This window comes from Leptosomus discolor, chromosome 1 (genome assembly GCF_034619465.1).
Source record: "Leptosomus discolor isolate bLepDis1 chromosome 1, bLepDis1.hap2, whole genome shotgun sequence".
Classification (NCBI taxonomy): Eukaryota; Metazoa; Chordata; class Aves; order Leptosomiformes; family Leptosomidae; genus Leptosomus; species Leptosomus discolor.
This window is the reverse complement of record NC_141391.1, coordinates 65,477,095-65,498,093: the sequence shown is the minus strand read 5'-3', so window position 1 is coordinate 65,498,093 and position 20,999 is coordinate 65,477,095.

The window sequence follows — 20,999 nt, the reverse complement described above, 5'->3', positions numbered from 1 at the left end:
AGCTTTTTACACACTGGTGTTAAATTACTTCCCATGAGAAAATATTCTTTCACTGTGCACTTTTTGAAACAATGCTAGCAATGTTACTAGTCAGTTTTAGTGCTGGAGAAACCTGTTAATAATTCCAGGTTAGTCCATGATATTGTCAGTGAAAGAAAAAGGGAATATGCTCATGTTTATTAAACAGTCAGTTGAGGTAACATGAAGAAAACCTCTGACCTGGTTCTGATCTCAATTACACTGTGTGAAACAAGACTAATTCTGGAATTAGTTCTCAAATAATTCAAGGAAGTTCTGAATCGTTATTGCAGCCTTTGGAGTAAAAACTGCCCAAGATTTGTCCTATCACTCAGCTGTAACCTTTCAAGTTTTTCTTCTGAGGTTAAATAAATTCCTTTAAATCTCCTCGAAAATGCTTTTGAAATTCAAGGAATAACTTTTATATTGTCAGCACCACTTTTAATAAGACTCAAGCCATTTTCTTGTTGCTATTGCTGGAGTTACAATAAACTTAAAGAAATTTCATAATCTGTTAGAAGTCTGACTGATCTCACTGAATAACACACCGCTTACCATCAGGAAAGGAATCAGAGTTTTTATCAGGTAGTTTGGTTATTTTCTAAAATACGGGTTTTTTTCTTTTAGCTATTTAAAATTCTGTTTTAACTTTTACGTTTTAAATATACCTTTTCCATTTGTTTTAACATCTCCTTTTTTTATGTACTGCATTCTCACGACTTCTCTGTAGTGCTTATTACCCAAATGTAGGTTGATGATCTTCCACTGAGCCAGGGAAATCTAAAAGGAGAGGAAAGGGTCTGGCGGACAAGGGAGAGGGCAGCAGCAACTCCACAGAGTGCAGTTGTGTGTTAATATTGGGCAAATTTGCCCATGTTTGAACAGTTTCTGAACCAAATGTGTAGAGATAGATGATATAATAATTTTCCAAGTTCTTTTCATGCCTCTTCTTAAGGGTCTGGCCATATCAATATTGACTATACAAGACTGTGTTTCTGTGGATAAGGTTCTCTGCTTTCATAAACATGGTGCTTTCATGCCATTCCTTCATCCTCTCATTGTTTACATGTGTTGTGCTTTTCAAATCTGGGCACTTAGTCTACAGAAAAAAACGCCAAGGAGTCTCTTGCTCCCCATGGGCCCATCTGAGTGCCCTTCCTGATGACAGCCAGTCCTTCCTCAGAAACAAAGGTTAATCATCTGATCAGGTAAAGTACAACTTGCCGCCTTGCTGCGGATTAATCCTTAATCAGGCCGTTACATCAGCGCAGCTGGTCGTGGCCCCACCACGCAGTGCCAGCTGCAAGGCTCTGCCTTGCCCTCGGGCCCTGCAGCGCTGCAAGATACAGGCAGCCTGGCAGCTGCCGTCTTGGAAAGGAAGGAGGTAAAGTTCATGTGGAAACTTCCAAGTTTTTCCTCCAGTGATGTCTGCATTTCCATCCACGGGCATATGCTGTGTTGTTTTTTAATTTGGCAGAAAATGTGTCTGTTCTCAGGGTGCTGTACAGTTTGCAATGCCCGCTGTCTTCTTCACTTTTTGCCAACAAGTTTTATGTGGCTCAGCTCTGCTTGTAATTCTGATAAAGAGGATGATGATAAATATGAGAGTGTTCATGAAAGCGCAGTGAAAGGTAATTCAGGATACACTGTTTTCTAGTAGGTTGAGGGGAACTCTCTCCTTACACGAGTCTTTTATTACTGTACATATTGTGTAAACATAACTCTTTCATGTCTGGTTAGTTTGTTCATCATGTGGCTGTTCGTATACTTGCACAATTTCTTAATTAAAAATTGCAAAATCTTTACAGTTTCATGTCTCTGGTCCTGTCTTAAAATTAACCTGATGAAAGAAAATGCTGCCATGCCAGCTGTGTGCTGTACAAGGACTTGAATAACTGAGGTGGATTTGTTGCACACTCCCTGCAAACTTGCTAAGGCAAAACACATTGAACAAATGCATCCTCATTTGCCTGTGAAATTTCTCCGTTTGCCATGGAAACTCTGTTTTGCTTGTTGGTTCAAGCACCCAATGCTGATATTTGGAACTCACAGGATAGTTTTGTCTTAGAAGAAGTAGCTAATTGTGGATCAAGAATTTTTTTGGTACAGTCTTAAGTATTAAACACTAAAAAAAAATCATTTCAAAGTTCTGTTCTCCTGAACGTTGTAATACTGAGGAGGAGGCAGCTTCCATTTTCAGGAATTCAGACATGTCCTTTTGGTTAGTACTTCCCCCCCCCAAATATCATTTACCCAAAAAGGCACTGCCTGAAGGCAACACACTACTGGATTTCTCTTTTCCTCCTGGCATTGTACTCACTTTCTGACTGTCTCACACCCAGCTGCAAAATAAATCAGTACTACTGGATCCTGTTTCTGCAAGCAAGCCCCTGGGAAACCTATCAGTTCACATAGCTTTGGTTTTGCTCTTGCTTTGTGGGCATTATCTTAGTACTGCAGCTGCCACTGACCAAAGGAATGTTTAACTGCTGCTTCTGTATACATTGAATGAAGGATGTTTTGTGTATGCATTACCTTTAAGCACACCTCTACCTGATGGTAGCTTTTACTGTCTTTCAGCTGGACTTAAGTCTGTTCTGTCCCCGTGCACAAGGTGCTGTAGATTAGTACATATGACAGGAGCTCCCCTGCACACTGGACCACTAGATCTGGAAGATCCCTCACACGCATGTGTGGTGGGAAGGAAGAAGCTTTGATGTGAGGTTGTAGCCTGGGAGAATTTGTCTTTTTCAGCACATATTTGAGATCCTTTCTGTGTCTAGTACAATCAACCAGCTGATCATAGAAGAGGCTGACCAGTTAATTTGGATAGGAGATAAACTGTGCATATATTCATGGAGTAGGGCCTTTGTGGTGGGGAAAGTGGGAGACAAACTCTGGAATCAAATCAGACTTTGTGAGCCTGTATGACAGACCCCTGTGTTTTGCTTCAATAAGTCACAAGGCATACTAAATAAATTAACACCTGTTTACGCTGTAGGGTCAGTAATATTTCATTTTTGCTCAGAACTGCAAAGAAAAGTGACCATCAAATATGCCAGGTATATACTGAAGTTAAGTGCACATACAAAGGGAACCTCGCTCATCTTCTTGGGAGAAAAATTTGCAGATGTAAGGCACACCCCTATGAACCTCACCTCTCCTCCTGCACTGTTCTGTGGGGATTCTTTCTGCAAACTGATGAGTGGTTGATCAGTCATCTTTCATTCTCATCTATGACAGAAACAATTTCCCATGCCAATCCAATCCTGAAGTAACATTTACTGAAGACGATACAAAAGTTTTGATTTCAAGCCTGAAGAAAGATGGCCTATCCAAAAAGCTGTCTGTTTTTTACTGGCTGGTTTAATAAAAGATATTACATAGCCTTGCAAGGTTTGCCTAATGTATCTTTTGGCCATTCCTTCTACAGCAATACAATTAAAGCTGTGTTTGGCTGTTAGAGACACAGGATTAAGGACCTATACCCCCTCACAAGTGCTCCGCTTGGACTTGAGCATCTGAATGACTAAGCACAGCTAGTCTCTGAATGCGATATTAAGTGCAAGACAAATGGTACAAAAAAAAACCAAATAAAAAATCCTAGAGAAGCTCCTCAACTGTTTCAAATGCAAAATGAGTTCCTCAAAAGATTGTTCTAGATATCAGTTAATTTTTTAAGTAAGTATGATGAAACGCAGAATTACATTCTCAGTGCATTTATATTTTAGCTGGAGCTCGATCCCTAGTTTATCACACTAAAATTAGACTAAGACGTTTCATTTCTGTTTTCATCAACTAGGTTAACTACTAGCAGTCATATTTTCATGGCTGGGCTTTCCCAAAAATATACATTTATGTTCTGTGCAACCACTCTCTTATGAAAATACCACCAGGACGAATTAATTGTATGTGTACTTGTCTCACGCCCCTGGGGTGCCAGCTTGTTAGGTACCACCAGGCTGAGCACACTGTAGGTTCAGTAATAGAAACCTTCCCTTTAAAGACTGTCAAGTCCCCACAGATTTCAGCTCCGAGAGACTGACCACACGTCCTCTGCTGACAGCAGCAATGCCACAGTGGGAGTGCTTGGCAATCCCCAACACTGTCCCCTCTGCAGATTTGCTTGTGCTAGCACTTTTTACCCTGTTTCAGCTTTAACCTGGCTCCTTTTGATGGATGTGGGTCAGGGACTGACTATCCAAGTAGCTCAGCAAGCAGGTCCCTAGGACAGTAATTTCTAGCAGTCTGGCAGTGACAGCCCGTAAAGGTGGGCTCTTCACCTCCTCCCCCTGCAGCTAACAGAGAAGGAATGGTGACCTAATTGTTGAAGGTTTTGGTTCTTTTCCTTTTTTTTTTTTTTTTTTTAAACATTTTTGCCTCTGAATCCTCTTTAGCACAAGAACAACAACGGGTAGCCTAGTGGCAATATGTGCTAGGGAACAGACATATGAATTTGTATAAGGAATATAAAAGGAAATATTCAATCTTAGAATATGGAGGTTTTATTTTTCCAGGCATTAGTGAGATTATCCAACTATGGAGGAGAACTGTTTTCATGCTTCCCCTGAAATTCTTTTCTGTAGCTCCTTGAGTTCTGATTCATTCATTCTCTGCAAAACAGAGTGATTACAGACTTTAAAAGCCTGTATCTTTATTACTGTGGGTGTATTCTTCCTCTTCTTTTTTGTTGCTAAGCCAAATGGGTAAAAAGAATGATTTCTTTAATCTATCTTTTAGTGCAGAGCTCATTATGGACAAATATTAACCACTATTTCATAACTTTTAACAGATGAAGCTTTATCTTCTGAGGTGTGAAAATGTGTGTCTTAACAAAAATGTCTTTCCTTTTTTTCTGTAGGCGCTGTCACTGACATCCTGCTGCCTGGAGATCAGAGGGACCCAGATTTTTTCCTGCTTGACTAGCGCAAGGGCAGACCTACATAGAGACCGACAGACGCTTCCTTGGGAGAAGCTGGCAGCTCAGGCATAGTGGGAAGAGCAAAATGCCTGCTTACCATCTCTGTGCTCTGTCAGTAGGCAAAAAAGGGGAAATAAGTCGTTCCTTGAAGAAGGATTTCCTGGGCCCTGCTACAGTGCTGTAGAGAGAAGGAGGTGAGTGGGAGGTGGTAGTATACGATGGTACCATTGGCTGCCTTCTGTATTGGGGATTGACTGGTAGGTCAACACAGGATGTCAGGGAAGGCGGCTTACTGGTGGCACTGGTTAACAGATGCGGAATATAGTGTCTCTGCAGATTTTCTATGTCTGAACAGAGGTTGCAGCCAGGTGAAAGGGAGGTGCAGTGTCATCTGCTTTGCAGCAATCTGATTCCAGCCATTTGAGCAAGAACTGCATTGCCCTGGACTTCAACTTTGGGTCATACCAGAGGAGAATGCAGCAAAGGAGAGCCTCACTTCACCCATTCTCCTTTCTGCTTCCCTTCTCTGATCGTTTCTCCTTTCCTCCTCTGCTCACCACCTCTCACATCATTCCTGTTTCTCCTTACGCTGGGTGGCTGTTGAGACATCACATAGCCAATCTTGGTGGTGTCTTTGTCACTGAGCTTGCCTAGCAAACCCAACATCTTTCATTGTTTAGTGAAAAGTTTCAATATCTTTTGTTAATTTTGAATTGTGTAACAATACTAAATACTTCACACTAACTTAGTACCTTCATGAGTGATTCTCCAACCATTTTCAGTGAGGATGGCAGGATTTCTATAAATTATACTCTTCCTAATACACAGCTGGGTAAACTGAGGCATAAACATGCAGTTTTTCCGTTCCATGGAGCAATTTGTCCAAGATCACACTGGGGTCCAGGACGTGTATCACCTGTCAAATCGAAGATGCAATATGATAATAGTGCTGCAAAATAGCATTATCATCTCTCTGCATTCAAAACAGTCTAATGAAAACTATGCAAATGTTTGACTTGCACATCAATTGCATGTTCCTTAGGTAGCCAGGCTAGGAGACAAGTCACCCTTCTGAGGTGGGAAGAGTCTGCTCACACGCACATTCACCAGCATAAACTAGTCTTACCTCTTCAATACCATTGAAGCATGATGCCACCAAAGCTTTGGGCCAATAAATATCCCCAGGATAAAGCTGCTTACAAGTCTCTGCTATTCATGAAATTCTCTAAATATTCGCTGTCATGTGCAATATTTCAAAGGCGTAACAGTAAGAAAGTGTGCGCTATTTTACAAAGGTGAGCTAAATGTTTTTCTTTTGCGCTGTGCTTGAGATGAAAAGAAACCAGGCAATTAAATAAGGAAGTCTGGGGCCCGTTTTATGGCATCATATGTGACCACAAAAGGGAGAGTGGTAATTGCCATTGGTGTGTGATATCCTTTAGCAACCTGACTCAGAGAATATCTCTGAATCCTAGAATGCCAGCGTTTTATAGAGCCTGCAGGCACATCAGTCTTCAATAAGAGAGCTTACACCATTGAAGCATTTAAAATTAATTTTAATCCAGGGAATTCAACTCCTGTCTTTAAACCTTTACAAACTAGTTTAAAGCTGCCATGTACCATAAATTCGTGGTGGTCTACAGAGGTGTTTTATAAGCTGAACAAAGCATAACAATTACATGGGGGATTCAGCAAGGCCCAGTTGGAGTTTACAGATAATAGACTTAGAGAAGAGTTCTTTCCACCTTGTATAATAGCTACTGTATGTATAATGTCTAGAGAAAAATATCACTGTCAGAACAACAGTCCCTTAAGTCAGGTGTGTTATAATGAAAAGACAATGCTGCTCCTTTATCTGTATGACAATAGAAGGTAGGTAACCTGTCCCATAGCCAGCACATTGTAATATAGGTGCAGTTTGCCATATACCAGACACTGAAATTTGTCATGTTTCACTGCAAAATATGGGGAATTCTGCTGCTGCTTGACTTCACATTTTCTTTCTAATGTTGCATGTTCATAGTTTTGAGATAAAATAACACAATTTCAGCTCTTGTCCATTTAACTTCACAATTGTAAGACATTGTACTGACAATGGCTATTATGCAGCCAATACCTAACTGACCAGGCTTCATCTTCCAGGCTGTTCCGATTTTCTTCCTATTTGGCCTCTATCTTCCCATGTAGTAAGGAAACGTTGACTCCCACCTCCTCTTTGTCAAAGAGTCTGACCTTCACTACCCGTGATGCTTCAAGCAACTACTCTGTGCTTTCGCTGCTGCTATTCCACTCTGTAAACACACCATTATTGGTTCTGAGACTCTTCCCTGGAGCTGACACACTGACACCGCTGCTTATTGAGCTGACCCCTGTGACCCTGCTGTGTTGCTGTGCTCTTTGGCAGCGGTCCCCTTTTGCAACCCCAAAGGCAGCAATTCCATTGCACCGGCAGGTCTCAGGCTGAAGCACCAACTGCTCATGGGACACTGCTTGCTGTCCCATCAGATTTGCCGATCCCGCTCCCCACAAGGTTACACTTCAGCCCCAAAAAGTGAAATGACCTAAGCTAACAGCCCCTCCAAACCTGTACTAAAAATAGTGGTGGTGTTTTTTAAATGGAATCACCTCTAGAAAGAAGCAGATGAGATGAAAGAAGACGGACAGCTTTTAAACCTGCTTCCCTGGAGAAATCTTAAGTGAGCCCTTATGCTCATTTATTTTCTGTTGGTATTTACACGCTGACTCCAATCATAATTAAACTGCAAGCTCCTTAGGGCAGAGACTAGCCTTTTGTTCTTTGTTAATTAGCAGTTTATGCAACAAGGCCCTCTGTGACTTGACTTCTGAGTGATATAAAAATCAATGTGTTATATTTTTCAGGTTTGGGGGATGTTCTGGCAGTCTTCACACAGAGAAGATTGACAGCTGGTTTAGAATCATAATGCATGCACATTAGTTGAATGCTGCTGCTAAAATGACAAACAGTTACAATTCAGTTGATGCTAAGTCTTGAATGATGATATCAAGGATTTTGAGGTAGTAGTCTACTGTAGACTAGTCCCTCCCATCTCTCCAGGCTTTATTTCAGGCTGTCTGCACAGTCAGTAAAGGAACAACACATTGATTTACTTCCAGTCCATATTTTCAGTGTTTTCTGGAGTGGTTAGGGTTGGAAACATATTTATTTTCCTAAGTTAAAGCTTGGATTCCTGGGGGATTCCAATGGGCTGCTAACTTTGTAATGGCTGCCAGGAGCAGCTACTGACCAAGTGCCTTTGCTCTTCTGGCTCAAGTCTCCAGATCAGTTAGAAAACAGTAAATATTTTCCACAGAATTTTACAAAACAGTTACAAAAACTTCACTGAGGGAGAAAACAAATCAGGTATATTTAAAATTTTCTGTGCAATACTAAAATTGTTTGATTCTGAACACTAGAAACGTTTCAGTTGTTTAACTGGTTGATAAGAAAAAGTGAAAGAAGGAAATATGCTATGTGAAAATTTTCTTTTTCAAAGTCAGTTTTTCATTAAAACTTTTAAATCATCTCTATTTGTGACAGATAGAAACCACATGGGGATTTAAGTTATTGTTTGTATAGTGTGTCAGAGAAAGAAATATAGAGCTTTTTCCAAGCATCAGAGAAATGTTAGGAGTTCACAAACTGTCACCAGACTCATTAATCACCCTGGATTTTTAAGTATGTAATTCTAACCATGCTAAACAATTAAATCAAAGTTAAGGCCAAAGCTTGCCTCTGAATACGCATATGCAGTATCCATTTAAGTCAATGTGAGGACAAAATTTAGCTCTTAAGCCTTTTAACTGATAAAGTCCTAAAATAGCTTTACAGGCAAGAATTTCCTGGCAAGACTAGAGTTTTGTAAATCTAAAAGCATGCAATCATATTTCAATGTAAAATAGCATATAAATATCAAGCTACATCTTGAATTGTAGCCAAGTGCAGCACTTTATCAAGCATGGCTCAGAAAGTGCTATATGCAAAATTAATGCTTTGTCAAGTTTCTGTATCAGTACATAACAAACACAGAAATTTACACACATATACATATCATTGTATGGAATTGGAAGCTCCATTGTCCTGTTTGTCTCAATGAAAAGCTGTTTTGCTAAAACGAATATAACATTTAGCATTTAAAGTCAGAGTAGGACGTAAGTGGAGAGTATTTCAAGGGGACTTTTATGTCTACGGCCAGGTTCTGACAAACTTACTGCCACTGCATAGTGCTATATCCCTCCAGCAGCCACATGCAGCTCAGTCAGTGACTTCCTCTGAGTCAAGTAAAGTACTTCTGAGTTTAAGCAGCAGAAAAGTTTTATTAAAAGCCTTTTAAAACCCCCACTCATTTGGGTAAACCTCAAAAGCCAGTGAAAAATTTTAACATGACAGAAAGTAATAATACAACTAACCTTTCTCAGAAACTTTTCAGTTCCTATTTGTCTATTACACTCAGCCTATGTCGATCCATCCTTATTTAACATTGTATACACCACAACTTTTCATTTCCTTTCCTAAACTTGATGTTTAGTGTTATGCATGGCTGGAGCTCCATCCTAGAGGAAACTGCAGTCCAGCAGTGGAGCAAGTGATTTCTTTATAGATGGGATTTGAAGACAAGTGCTTAGTGACTGATGCAATGGAGAAAGCAGAAGCCGTGTTGGGATGCAGCACTGATGATGTTGTCATAGTGATAAATCAAAGCCATCCCTGCAGCAGCATTGTGAACAGATGTTAGTGGCTCTTGTCGAGGCCACAGAAGAGGACTCTGAGGCAGTCAGGGTAATAAGAGCCCAGACTACTACTTTAGCTGCATGAGTGGAAAACAACAGAAGGCATAAAACCAAATAGGAACTCTGAGGTTAAAGAGAGTGATGATGGTAGAGTACCTACAGATAAGTAAGCTTTCTTTCCTTGACACAGGTTATTTGGATACACATTCACATTGTGGGTCTGTATGTAAGATCACAGAAAATAAATTTTTCTTTCTATACCAATAATACCCATAAAGTCCCCAGTTCAGCCATTAAGAGTGCTGGAGAGAGAAGGAGACAAAGAGACATCAGTGGGACCTCTCTGAGATGTACCTGACTAGGAAAGGGAGGCATAACTGAGGAAACCCAAGAGGTTACTTCAGCTCTGATGCCAAATCAGCTCCTTCAACTCCAGCCCACCCATCAGCTGGGTACTGAAATGTCTCAGTTCATTGCCTAAACGTCTCAGGTAAATCAAAGCTAGTGACAGCTACCTAGAACCACTCAGCAGTGCTTCCAGGGTGGTTTCACAAATAGATCTGCTGTCTGTACAGAAGCAGAGGATAGAGAATGGGGCAGACTGCTGGAGGTAGTCTCTTCCAACTCACCTGCTCAAAGATCAGGGCTTTGCTTAGTCAAGCTTTGGATATCTCCATGGACAGATTGTCCACAGCCTATCTGGGCTCCTGTTACAGTATCTGACCATCATCATGGTGAAAATATTTTTCCTATATCAAGCAGGGTATTCCCAGTGTTACAGCTTGTGTCCATCACCTCTCCTCCTTCCACCTTGCCTCTCTGGGAAGAGTCTGGCTCCATCTTCTTTATACCCTTCCATGAAGCAGCTGCAGATAGCAGTAAGGTATCCGTTTTGTCTTCTCATACGGATGAGCAAATTCAGTTCTTGGAAGAAGCAGGGCAGAGGGCTGAGTCTAATCACATCAACCACCCTCAGCTGTACCATCCCCACTACTAAATCAAAGCCCATAATGCTGCCAGTGGGGAAATAGCACCTCGTTGCTTCCACTCTGTTTACTGAAACAGAACTTCTTGTGAGCCTTCTTCGTAAACTAATAGTTTCTTGTAACAGAATCAAAAGGCCCTTGTATCTATGATCAAATTCTTATTCTAGAGACAACAGTTCTCAAGACACATATCTTTCCATCTGATAGTCTTTCCATCTGATAGTCTTTCCATCAAACAGTAGATAAAGAAAATATTCATTCCCATATTTCCTGCTGTTTGATTTCTAAAAGCAGTAGAATGGAAAAACTGTTTTTCAGTGAAAAGTAAGTTAAAGAAGAATTTAATTTGTGAATGTCTTAGCTTTTTCTCTTGGAACATATTAAGTTTTCAGAGGTTTTTTGCATTTCTATTTTCGTAAAACAATATGCAACAACACACCAAGAGCCCTAAAACACATAAAATCATACTGGAATTTTCCTACTTTCCTCCCAGATAAATTATCTCTTCTTGAAGAAGCAATATCTTCCTGAAAAACTTCCATCAAACACTGATCATAGTTGCATTCCATCTTCCCCACGCATGCATCTATTCTAACATTCAATATTCAGAACACCATAACTTTCTTAAGCAAATGGAATTAATTTTATAGAACAAATGAGAGTTCTTCTGTATTGATTAGTAAGTTAGTTACGTTGGAAATTTGTCTGCCAACTGACCTCATTTTAAATACCAAGGCATGGAGGCTTTGCTTCATCTTTCACCAGCGCTTATTTAAGAATGGCTTAATTCTGTCAGTTCCACTGAGGCTTCCTTGTTTTACTCCAGTGAAAGAGAGAAAAAACCCTGCAGGTTTATTGAGTCTGAATGCTTGGGCAAACAATGCAAACACAGATGAGGATTCATACCATTTGCTAGTGTATATATATATATGTATATATATAAACACACACACACAGAGAATACACACAGAAAGCTTTTTAAAAGGGCTAGGGTAAAATAGCATTTCAGTAGAGTCCAAGTTAAAAAACTTAACTTAATAAAATGTTTTGATAATATTCAGCTTTACTATTTTAATTATTCTACATCATTTAAAAAGGCTTTTCAGAAGGTCTAATAATCAAAGAAGATATAGAGCCCTTGTGTGCTGGTCCCAGCCCAACTCACCCATCTCTCTCACTTATGACTTAGGACATTCATAGGTTTGTCACTGTTATGCAGCCATGTTATTGTACAGCTACTGATTTTCTTTACTGTTTAAAATCATGCAAAAGTTTCTGAGAAGGATGCTTTGTGGTGGCATGCTCTCTTACGTCCCTGTTCTTGCTGTTCTTCTAGAATACATCTTGATCAAGTTGCTGTCTCTGATTGCAAAGCTGGTTTAAGAGCTCTTACCTTCCCCACCTTTGGCTGCTTATTCCTGTCACTGAACAGCAGGTCACTGCCCCCTCAGCAGTGCTGAAGCAACAGTTACATCACTGAAATAACCCAAGGTTTTTTTCAAACAACCGGCAAAAATTATTGGTGGTTTTTTTGTTTGTTTGTTGTTTTGAGTTTTTCAAAACCCAGTATGGTGGCTGGCAGAGCTCCACAGAATTAAACCAGCACAACTGAGGAAGTGATCAATTATAGCTATGGGGTAGGAATAAGCAGCAAATGCAGGAACCTCTTAAATCAGCTGCCACCTGAAAAAAGTTCCTGTAACTACATCATTGTGTGATGTGCTGGGGGAGTAGAAGAGTATTTTTATGAATATAACTGCAGTGATTCATGTGTTTGGTGTTCTGGAATGTGTTGAGCATATGGTATTGCAGGCTTTATGTAAGTGACCTTGCAAGTTTGTATTTTTAAATCTATTATGGAACAGCTAATGAATAGGTTCTGATTTCTCCTTCCTACTGGTGTAAATCTTGAGTTTCTGGCAAGTACACTGTTTGGGGCAGACCCCGCAATCATTCCTGTAGGACAAGCATTTCTTCCATCCCAATGGAATGAGGAGTTCTCCACAAGACGATCCCTCGGGAGATTTTTGCTCCTGGCATATGCTACCTTGGGTTTTTTCCATGGGAAGAAATTATGTGAGCCATGATATCAATGCAGAGATACACTGTGTACAGTCTTATAATTTTCCAGCAGCACAAATAAACTAGGAATCATCCTACTCTTCTTGTTCCTTGACAGAGATATAAGGCTCTGACTGCCCAGAAAGTCCCTCATCCCTGGTGCTGTGCTGGTGGACATTTCCACCACGGGATCTTAGGCTGGCATCCTGTGGGTGCTACGCTGAAGAAAAGAACTTGGTCTGGGCTTCTCAGTTAGCTTGTTGACCACCTCAGTGAAAACCTGGTACCTACACACGAGAGCCAGGAATCTTTCTTAAGAGTTTTATATTTTAGCAGTGAATACCCAGTGTGTCATGGCACAAAGCATTTTTCATGGGGACCATCAAGGCCCTAACAGCATATTGTAGTCAAACACATCCCCTCTGTATTGCACTGGAATTCCTACACTAGGCATTTAATGATTGTATACTGTCTTTAGCTTGTTATAAATAGTGCCCTAAAAGTGTGATAACTGTATTTTTTTACTATAAATAGTTAATTCTAAATATTAGATCAAATAGTGTCGAAGCCTTTTAAGTCAAAGGCCTCAATTAGTGCTTTGTGGAGTTCTGGACTGCCTCTGGTGACACATGTGGTCTGCAGGGCCTCAGATGCAGAAATCGATCAGAATAGCTCTTCCAAAATAATTATTCCTCTGAGCCATTCTGCAGGCACTAATCCAAAATGTAAATGAGCAAGTTCCAGAATAATTACTCTACTTACAAAGCAGGGTAAATATCCTAAATGAAATTATTTCTATTCCAAATTAGACTGTCTTTATAGAGGAGTCATTCTAGAATATAGGAATAACAAGAAAATACATAGACTGTGTTAAGATTTTGGTTACTCACATAATCCTGATGTCAGTAATTTTACTAAAAATTCTTATATTTCTACATTCCTAAAGCCATTTAGAGTGTGTGCGGTTGTTTCAAGCACATCTACAAAGCTAGATGATTATGTCAGATGTATTTGTAGCGAGTAAAAAATAAATCAAGTTTGAGTTCCCAGGTTTGAATATTTACTAAGGAGATAAGGAATTTTTTATAGTTTGAGTACAACACATCAAATGCAATGAACTACTTTACTTGCCTGAATGATAAATCGACTAAGATCCCGTTTAGATGAACATTTATTTTTGTGGCAGAGCGAGTTCACATGTCATATCTCCCCATCCGTATGCTCTCCCATTGTACAGCTGCACAGCGAAACAGGCTGAGAAACTGATAACCCAGAAAAACACCCAGAAAAAGTATATCTTTTTAATCTGTATTAATTCCTTACTCTACTTTGGGGCCTTTATTTGGCACCACACACAGTTGTACCACACGTGGTGTACAAAGGGAAATGAATGGTAGGCTGGCAATAACACCCCCTTTTCTTTTTATTTCCTTGGAACCTTCCATTGCTTTATCTAAATGTAGAAAACTTTCTGCTGTTAAAAGTGGTAATGAATACATTCCAAAGCAAAAATGAGTGTCTGTGTGTGCGCATGTGTAACCAGTTACTGTCAATCAGTCCAAAGACACAGTGCTGTCAAAGAGGACCATATTCCTTCATCAGCTTTCAGTATCTATATTAATTAGTGTTGTGTTTAAAACTACATTAGCTTTTATTTTTTTCATGTAACATACTCTGTTGACTTGTCAGTATTTTAGCTTCTTTTATTTTCCCAATGGCCTCTAAGAGTTTTGTTCAGGTCTGTACAAGTTGCATGGCCTGCTTGAAATGATATTATAACACCACAGTTCTAATTATTTGCATGTAAAATTAAAATGCAAGAGAATAATTATGCCAAAAATGTTCTCTTGTCTAGACAAAAACTTTTAAGGACAGCAGGATGGGTGAAGGTTTCTGTACTAGTGTCCAAGAAGTTCTGCATGCCTACCGTGCAGAGCAAGCACCCCAAGGACAATGCCTCTGGGACATGTCAGACCTGCTGATTATCTGTACACATGCACCAAGACTTAGTTTTTGATAGTGTCAGACTGACTACTCATAAGCTACTGACTGGATGTTACATGGTATAAGGTCAACACATCCTGGCTGTGCTGGCTTTACTTCGTACCTGACTTGTGCATCAAAAATGACCACTGGTTAATAGAGTCTTCTTCAACCAGGACAAAAATTCTGAGTGGCAAAAGAAAACTGGTTTAGAAATCCATGGATATATCAGGTCAGGCCCCACTGTAAATCTAATTTTAGGAGAAGCTTTTCAGATAGAACAGTCAACTGTGAAAAGAACCCTGCAAATGGCTTTTTGAAGGCATCCTGCTAATTAAGGAACTGAAATTCAAGCAACTACAACCTTAGGAAATGTTTCGTGAACGACAGTGAACATCTTTGTGCACGTGCCAGATTTTTGAATGTATAGCTTTTCCATTGCCAGGGATATGAATGTGAAAATGTCTAATAAGTAAGCCTTGAGCCAAGCAGAAATGAGATAGCCAAAAAAATCTGGCTAACTCAAGCCACTTTTTGATATTTCTCTCCAGAATACATCTATAAAGCACTAAACTTTAGGACCAAGGCTTTTTACTGTTCCTAAAGTGTTAGCAGGAAGAGCACAGCAAAAAGCCTAGGCCAATAAATCATTATGAAAAATCGTTACTGAGCAGACACAGAAGCCAAATTAAAAATAGGACTATCATCACTTTATTAAGAGTCATATTTTTTAAAATGCCTGCAGGGCAGTGCTCCTCTTACTTTTGCCCTAAAACCAAATCCTGGTTCTGCACACAGTTATCCCAAGACAAGCACACACAAATTCTTACGGACAGCTTTATTTTAATATGTACACATACCCTGAACATCAGAAATTATACATGCCGTATCTTGTGAAATGTATTCTGTCCACAAGCTTAAGCCGTCTTCACAGGAATGCAAGTACAGGCTGTGCAGTTTCTTCCATGACTGAGTATAAGATACCATGAACTGGGTCAAATGATGGCTGGCAGTGGTCCAGGGTGCGGGAGTCATGTGTCTGATGTGCATGCGTGTGGCTATGTGATGGGGGCATCTCAGGGCACCGTAGATCACATGCTGGGAGGGTGAGAGAGAAGGGAAGGCTGTACTGCTGGTCTACAAAATCCCCCGCGGAGACACGATAACTGGGTAAGTAAATAACTGGCTGACGAATGCCAAACACCAGCTGTAGTCTGAAGTAGGAAAGTAATCATGGCACTGATTTGTATGTGCATCATGTTGGCTTGTCCTGGCAAGAGAGCATCCGTATACAAACACAGGGATGATAGTTTCTGCCCTTTAAATCATACCAGAAAACTCTGTTCCTGCTCTGTCCTTATGTAGGAAGTTTTTGAAGGGAAAAGACAACCTTCTGGCCACATGGCAGTTTGAGAGCATTCCCTTTGTAACAGCTGCCTGAATGTGACCCAAAGTGAGGAAGGCATTGGATTATCTAATAGTGAGGACTCAGTTCTGAAGGCAATAAGAGTGGAATTTGAAGTTGCCTTCCTCTTACGAGGATGAGATGTCAGTAAGTGATTGTAGAGAAAAAGTCTGAGATTGTATTTGGGAACCTAGGTTTTCCTGGACAGGTGCTAGGGCTGGATGACAGGGGTATTTACTGGTCTTGTTTATTTGATGGCCATCTGACTTGTTTCTGACAGTAAGAAGTGGGTCTTCATGCTGTTTCATATTTTCTGTGTCATTCATTGTCACACTTTCACGGAACTCTGGCCAACAGTAAGCATGGTAGAAACTTCCTGTTCTTATGATAGGAGTCACAAGAAGACACCATTACAAGTCAGGCTGAGATGTAAGACAGGACTTAAGGAGCAGGACCCAAAAAAAAGGGCAAATGTATAGGACCAAACCTTCAATTTTAGATTCCCATTTGCCTTGACTTGCAAGCTCCTTGATGGAAACTCAATGCATTTCCCACTCACCCTCTATGAACAGTCTCAAGTGTGATTGAAATCTAGCTGCTCAACTTCACTGTGCATAATTAACCAGGGGATCCTAATCTATTGAGCATTATTAGAGCACACCTACAACATACCCACAGGATTTGGCTCCTCAAGCAATGTTACTGTTGCCACTTCTTAAAAAACTGGATTAAGTAGTGTTCTTCTTTCATAATTGAGTGGTCAAAGCATCTATTCAGGAAATGGAAAATCCACTTCAGTGCCCTCAGATCAACATCTCCTATCTCTCCATGCCATTCTCTACCAGCTTCTCTCACCCAACAATTAAAGCTGTGTTACTGTACAGAAGAGATTTCAGCCTTTCTGAGGAATGAGATGGAAAGATATGAGACTGCATCTCAGTGGACATAACATGAGAGCATGGAGTCCTTTGTTCCTATATGTCATCCAATCGCTATTTTACTTAAAACACAAAACTGAAGGTGGAATAAAGGACTGGAATCCAGATACACTCTGTTTTGCCTTCAATGATAAGCCAAAGACTAATTCTTTTGTCTGCATTAAATGCTCGGTCTCTAGCCCTGACATTTCTGTGATAGCCCCATCTTCTCCGTTCACTGCAAGGTGAAGGGAAGGTAGATGGTGGCCTTCATAGAGACCAATAGCAACAACCTCTGAATAAAATCCTAAATTAATCTGACAGCTTCACAACTTGGCTTGGGGAACTGAGATAGGGTAGAGCATGTTCTTCCCCCCAACCCTCACACACATTTGGTAGGACAAAAGTATTTTATACTGAATCACAAGCAACTAGTGGAAAAGACTAGGGAAGGAGTTGGACTGGACAAATTACAGCACTTGGATTGCCTACACAAATACAGAAAAATGAAATGGGAGAGAGAACCTGTGCTGATGGAGAGGCTGTAGAGAAATCCAGAAATACCAGTATGATAACAGAGTTAACTATTTTCCCAGTTAGCTGTCCCAGAGCAGATCAGAAAAGAAATTAGGTGAAAGTTGCACTCCATCAAAAGCTGAAGAAAGAGAAAAGTCCCATGACACAACTCTTTGAGAAGAAATTCTCCCTTCCAGCATTTGGATTGAAGAAACTAAAGGACAGAAATGAACTTAAGATGCTGTAATCCAAAGAGATACCATCATTCGATTAACTTTCAGTTTTCTTTATGCCTTCACTGCCAGAGAAGGTGAGGCACAAACTTCCTTGGATTCCTTGAGGAAAGAAGACACCTCAAGTGTTTGCACTGCTTGCATGAGGAAACATATGGTGAGGTGGAAAGATGGAGCACAGCCATGCAGCAAGTACATTTCCGGGGGCTGTGCAAGCAGTATCAGATCACTGCCAGAGCGGCACATGCCTCAGGGCTGTCGAGTTCAGGCCCTTTGCCCACATTCCCTGCCACTAGCCTTCTTCCCTTCACAGATCATGGGGGATGAAGAGCCCTGGGACTGGAGAGATGACCTGAAGGGGCAGCCTGGAGACGATATCAAATTGTGTTGCTTCTGCTTTCTCTCACAGCTGTCATGGCTTGTTCCTCTATTTGCTTCCAAGCCAACAGCAGCCTCACCTGTTGTCAGTATTCAGGCTCTCAAGCTCTTTAAAGCTCTTTGCTGAAAGATGCTCCCCAAATGTCAGCTCAAATCATGCCTGGGCCACACCAGTGAAGGTGCAACCCCAATAATAGTATGCAGAAATTATACTGAAGTGATAAATACTTGAATGATTAATCATTAGTCATATGATTTGCTCTGATAAGCTAAGCTAGAATAGCACTGCTATCTTGATTTAGGCTCTGAAAGGAAGTAAGCTGCCTGCTGCAGTACCTAAAGGCAAGCAGCTCCCACACGGCCAGCCCCCTCTGGGTTTCAGGAGGCTCTGTCAGTTTGGCCTGCCTTCTGACTGTGTCGGTGACACCTAAGCACAACCATTTCCTGGGCTATCCTGGAGGTACACCCTAGGATCTGTCATTTCTAGACTGCGAGGTAATCCCTTGCCCAATGAAACCTGGAGATCAAGTTACTCTCAGTAGTGATGTGGTAGTTTTATTTGTTAACAGTCTTCCAAATACTGTTACTGAAAGTATTTTTTCTGTACATTGAGCTATTAGTGAATACCTCCCACAAAGCCAACAGAGACTGAGTAAATACAGTGACTGTCCTAACTACTGATTAATGAAAGTGAGAGGCAAGTTATAACAGCATTAGCTTTTGAGAAACTAGCAGCAGCAAATACGATAGTTGCCTTCTTACATTTCAGTGTGTAAGTCCTGCTGGCTACTGAGATTGGTAGAGGATTGAGCTGCATGGTCAGCTGGTCTATGTGGTCACCTCTTTCCTCACTAGCTGCAGCAACCCCAGGCCTCAAACTTGTGTAAAAACGAGGGAGGATCCTTGAAGGCCAAGTAGTGAGCAATTCCATAGAGCAGTTAGAATGCTGCATGTATACCTGTATTTAAATATATATGTGCGTGCACGAAAATGTGTCTATAGTAGAGGCAATTATATCAGCATTGTAACAGGAAGGTAGATGGCCTTTCTTGTTTGAGTACAAGTAGTCCTTTAAGTAATAGCATAGTTGCATAACAGCACGGAAATTTAAAGCTGATCTCTGTTTGCTCTAACAAATGTAAGGCTGGCACCCTGTCAGTTATGACTCAAGTAACACATTATAACACTTCAACCATATTGAACTGTGCGTCACCAGAAGAGTTGTTTCGTACTCTATTTTCTTACTTATGGAGGAAGAGCAAGTAGCAGAACGGATTTTTTCTTTTTTTTTTTTTTTTTTGTGAGCTGCAGGTTTCCATTCGCTTTGGCCGGGATGCATTGTAACGTGATACGACTGCAAGACTGGCTTTCTTACAAAAACACCTTACCTTAGTAACAGTGTTATTTCTAGAGAGGAACTATGCTTTACACAATACTCTCTACTGTGAGCACTGGTGAGGTAATGAGGTCATAAAAATCAGCAAAAGATTTAAGGGTTTTATTTTCACTGTTGACCAACGTGAGGAAAATAACTCCCTCTTTCTCTCTGCTTTTTTGCAGAGAGGTCTGCAGTCGCTGTTACTAAAGACCACTGACCAAGTGATGGAGCTGGAGCAGCTGTGCAGTAATATTGCCCCGTCCTTCACAAAGCTTTGTCGTAGTCCAAAATATGTAACACCTGTAGTTTTCTCTACTGTGTTGTTGTGGGGTTTTTTTGTAAGATTCTATTTTAATCTTTATTTTCAGAACAAGGCAGATTCTCATGTTAGCTATTTTGTCTTTCATTCTGGATAGCAAATCTTTTTCATTCATTCACTTATTGTCAGCATTTTAAAACCACTTTTCCTCCTTTATGTTGCAAGATACAACACTCATGCATGTCATTACTGGCTGCTTAGTCTGATGTTCGGTTCAATATACAGTTAAAATTTTTTTCCCAAGAGTAGATGAGTAGGTATCCTCCTTTCTTCTTCCTTTCTCCTGACAAAATCTCTTTCTCTCTCTGTCCCTGTCTGTATATTTTCTATAACGTAGCTCCCTGTTCTGTTACCAAAAGATGGGAGCAAAAGAAAAACTTTGTGACTTCTTCCTTGCTTGAGTCCTTGAAGCAACATTCTGTAAGCAGTGATATTCTTTGTCACCCTGTACAGTCATTCAGCAGGTTTGCCTTTTCCTATGGAAATCTTACAAGCAGCAACAGGAGGAGATAAACCAAACTGCAGAGCTTGTCATGGGCATTAAGAAACAGGTAGTCTTATCTAAAAGTGCTTTTAACTAAATGTTTCTCTCCTTTTATTTTTAAACTCATCAGGTATAATTGCCTACATTCATACAGAAATCTTATTCTTTGAAGTATCTCGAAGGCTTGAAATCTTAAACCTCATTAAATTAGACCTGGATGCAAAAGGTGAGGGTGTTACCTTTGGCAGTGGAACTTCTGGATCATTTAGGTACTCTAGATATTTTTGTGTAACCTTAAGCCATAAAGGAGGCTACACTCTACTTCAGGTTGTCAATGACCTAGAAGAGACACAGGCCTAAGATAAAAACCTTAGTTTTCACTACTTTGGAAATCAATTACAGAATTGGACAGTTGCAGTACACCACACTTTTCAAATGCTGGTCCGATGCGCTCCTTTACAGTCCCACGTAAATGATGCTACAGGTAAATGATGTTAGAAACAAAAGTCAGATTTCACATGAGAATGTTTGATGCAGGATAAACGTGGATTCTTCACACTACCAGTTCCAAGGAGTTGTGTTTCAGAGGATGTGTTAAAAACAGGTTTCGAATCATTCACAAGTGCTTGTTGCCGTTGCTGGTAATATGCA